General features: G+C 47.8%; 1 pseudogene; it reads left to right on the forward strand.

Moving 5' to 3' along the window:
* Nucleotides 1-2,402: 2,402 nt before the first annotated feature.
* LOC116660487 lies at nucleotides 2,403-2,767 on the forward strand (annotated as a pseudogene).
* The last annotated feature ends 1,451 nt before the right edge of the window (nucleotides 2,768-4,218 follow it).

Consider the following 4,218-nt stretch of genomic DNA (forward strand, 5'->3'; position numbering starts at 1 on the left):
TTAGGGAGTCTACCACCCTTTCTTGGGAGGAGGTGCTCTTTGCAATTGCCTTATACAAAGTAAGTCCTCCATAAATGTTTGTTCTGAAGGTCTGTCACATATTACCTGACCCTTGCAGGGCCTCTTATCCTGCCTTCATCACTAGCCAGTGGATGCGAAAATTCCTCCGGATAGCTCCAGGCTGGGTGACTGATAATATGCAAAAGAAAACATTTTAACTTGGAACCAGAAATTTGCATATGATTGCCCCCTCTCCCCTGCTGTCAGCACCTGCCTTCCTAATGGGGGCTGGAGGGGGGCATGTGGAAGGGAAGCTCCGAGCTTACACTTCTCTGGGGACCCTCAGGCTGACTTCTGAGACCCCCCCAAACCCTCTTCACCTCGCACTTTATCAACTTAGTACATTTCAAGTTTGGTTTCTGAGTGAATGAGACTAAACAAGGAGCTAAAAGTCCCCCGATTCCTAGAAGAACAGGCACTGCTTAGATCCGGAGTGTTCAGACGTGCAGGTCACTGCTGCAGCCTGGAGACCTGCTCCCTCAAACATAGACGACATTCCCTAAGTGCTGAAGCCAAAGAAGGACTTCAAGATGACAGTAAGAGAATTACCCAGAATTAATGGAAAATCTGTAAACCCTGGAGCTTTGCCTTCTAGCCAGACACCAGGCAGTGGCTTGAAGGAAAGAGCCGTCTCGTTGAGGGCATGCTGCCCCGGTGGCCTCAGTGGCACATTGCGGGCTCACCCCCAACTGAATAATAACATGACAGTGCTGTCCCTACCAGGAGCTCAGTCCCTCCCCGGCCCGCGAGCCCGTGCGCAACGCCACCAGCCACCACTCCCTGCGATGCTGCGGCCCCGTCCTGTGGGGTTCCTGGACGGCAGGCCGGGTCAGAGGCAGACGGCATCTGGGAGATCGCCCCCACTGACAGCTCGCCGAGAGCCGGGAACGCGGGCTGCCGGTGGTAGTTCCTACTGGGAGGAGCTTTGTCCTTTGCTGGGACTATTCACTTTGAGGGAGACGCCCAAAACGGGCGCTGGCTTGAAGTCAGACGGAATTATACCTGAGTCTGAACCTGTGATATACACATGCATACGTGTAACACACAGGAGTCACAGCAAAAATCGAACAGTCAAAGGGGGGAGGGCACAGCTCACGTGCCCAGCGTGCACGAGGTCCTGGGCTCACTCCCCAGTCTCTCCATCAAAAATAAATAAATAAATACACCCAACCCCCCCCCCACAAAAATCGGACGGTCAATAACATTGACGTGTCGTAAGCTTCATGAAAAGAAACAGAACGTTACAGATCCACTTGAAAAGTCCCCATTCCCCGCCCTTCCGTCCCTCCCGGAGGTAGCTACTAGGCTAATTTGGGGATTACGTGTCTTCCCCATCCCTGTTCCGTACACTGTAATCATGTCTCTAGTCCACAAACAACACGGAGCAGTACTTAGGGTGTCTTTAATCTGCATACATCGTACTGTGAACACCAAAACGAAGCACCTACTCTCGGCAGTTGTTTTAACAATTAGAGAGGAGGGGCATCATGTTTTACCTGCTTTAAATTCATTATTTCAAATGTAATTGCCTTGTCAAAGACACTACCTGCACACAGAACAAAAGTCAAAGGGCAAGATACACGGCAAAGCCCTCTCTTTTCCTCTGCACCTGCCCAACCACACGGTTCTTCCCAAAGCGACCTCCTCCGCCTGCACCTACGTGGCTATGAGGGAAAAGTGTGTCCACGTTTTGTGCAGCCTTTTTAAAATTGAGGGAACTGCCCATGTAAGCTCTGTCCCTCTGCCTTTCAAGAGAACGCTCCCCCTCTCCCTAGGACCCCTCCTGAAGGTCCCTCCCCCCGCCACGCCTGCCCTAGAGAGTGTGTCCTTTCTGAGGAAACTTCCAACCCCTCTCCAAGGCAGAGAGTTGATAACAATGTGGAGGCCACTGAGTTCAATTAACCAAGGTGCCTTTGTCTGTTGAAGCGAGAAAGGCGAGAAAGGCGTAGGGATAAAGAACACAGCACGTGATAACATACAATCACTAATTTCTCCCCGGGGGCTAAGATTTAGGCCAAAATCAGATTGCTTGTGGAAGAAAAACAAAAACTAAAACTGCAACCCCCATGAAAGGCCTGGAGGACTGGAGAACAGTTACTCTCCTGTGAAGAGACTCTGAACCCCTTACACCCTCAAAAAGTGGGCACGTCTGGCATTCTCCTTATTCCCTGTTAGGTGTGCATTTTCTACTGCCATTCACAGTGTCTGCTAGACAGTGTTAATCCATACCTATGTCTAAAAACTGCAAAGTATTTACAAGTTGCAAACCCCTTGGTACTGGAAAGCCTCTGATGGGCCTTCAAAACTGTCCAGCTCTCTCCGCCACCTTCCCAGGCCACACGATGCTGGGTGCGAACGTCCTGGCTGACGCTCTCACGCACATCAACCGCTCCTTAAAGAGAGGCAATCCCCGGGATGCTATCAGGCAGTGCTCAAAAGCCGTGGTCCGGCCCCCGCTGTGATGGGGAAGGGTGGTTACACCGGCGCATTTGAAACCATCAATGACCACGGAGCTGGATAAATTGTTCCGAACCCGATGGGCCCAGATCTGACGTGCAGCTCAAAGATCTCAAGAAAATGGCAGAATAACCTGCTCCCATCTCTTCAGTGTGGTTTCACTCTGCTACCAACCCCAGCGGGCATCACGGATCACGTGGAAGCAAGATGAAAATACACAGGAGGAAAAATCCTGGGACCCTCTGGCTAGGGATGTAATACGTATGTGTAAATAAAATGCCTCAATGGAAAACAAACAATCTTGTCTAGTGTAAACGACACCTCCCAGTTGATCACCAGGCTGTTCACAGAACAATCTTTCACACACCCATTGGCAGCATTCCAAGCACTTAGGCAGATGCCTTGGGGAGCACAGAAAATAGTATTTTTCCAAAGTCCTATTCCCCTTGATATTAAAAACCTTCATTATTTCAGAGAAATTGTATCTCATTCTTCTTAAACCACTTTTTCTCCCTGAAATCAGCTGTCCTGTCCTGCCCAGGAGATCTCTGTTACTGTCCTAAGCCTGCACTGTCAATACAATACTAGCTACATATAACTATTGAAATTTAAGTTAACTAAAATTTAGTAAGATTTAAAATTGTGTTCCTCAGTCATGCTGGATGCATTAAAAGTGCCCAGTAGAAGGCAACTTTTTATTTTTCCTTCTGTTAACAGGAAGTTAGTGGCTACCATATTACACAGCACAGATAGCCATCATCACTAGAAAAGTGATGAAAAGTTCTATTCAAACAGCACCACTCAAAAGGCACCTTTCTATTTTTCCTTCCTCTTTTAATCAGGAAGTTACATTTTGGCATAAAGTAAATGAGTTTTCAAAAAGCTAGAGGTTACCAGATTGTTTCAAACGGCAGAAAATCTAAACCATAATAAACTAAGACAAGATTTCTCTGCCCATTTCTGCTGGTTGAACACCAAGTCATCTTTCAAGATTCAGCCCTCCCCCAAAAGGCTTTCCTGACTCAGTTCAACCCCCAAGGGCCTCAACAAAAATGATCGCTGTCTCCCTCACGGAACTCTGTACGTGGGGTCCAGCAAGCCTCCCAAATAAAAAAATATTTTTTTTTCTACTTCACTGTCTCTACCTCTATCTTTAGATCCTTAAGAGAAGGGACCTTAGCCCATCGGTCATTATAACTGTGGCGACATGGTTAAAAGTAAATCAAGACACTGGCTACATCATGTCCTGGGCACCAGTTTGTGCCAGGAACTAGACTCCCGAGCGGTGGGTCGATATCCAGAAGCCACTCCCATCCCCCAGGAGCTCACAACCTGGCATTTATTTTCTTAAAATGGGTTCAAGGTGTCATATGAACTCACTGAGTAGGACTCCGCTCTCCTAGAGAAATAAGGAGCATTCCAGAAATTAAATAATTCTTAAAATTAGTACGTGCCCCAAATAAGGAAAGAATGAGGAACCATCACAGCCAAGAGAGACTCCAGAGAGGTGACAACTAAATGTAACGTTGGGTCCCGGATGGGACCCTGGAACAGAATAAGGACATCACATAAAAACTAGGGAAATGTGAGTAGAGACCTCAGTTAATGCTAACGTGTCACTCTTGGGTCATTCACGTCACAATGTCGTGACAAATTACACTAGGGGTAAGATATTAACATGGGGAAACGGTCGGGGGTATT

The sequence above is a fragment of the Camelus ferus genome, chromosome 29 (genome assembly GCF_009834535.1).
Source record: "Camelus ferus isolate YT-003-E chromosome 29, BCGSAC_Cfer_1.0, whole genome shotgun sequence".
NCBI lineage: Eukaryota > Metazoa > Chordata > Mammalia > Artiodactyla > Camelidae > Camelus > Camelus ferus.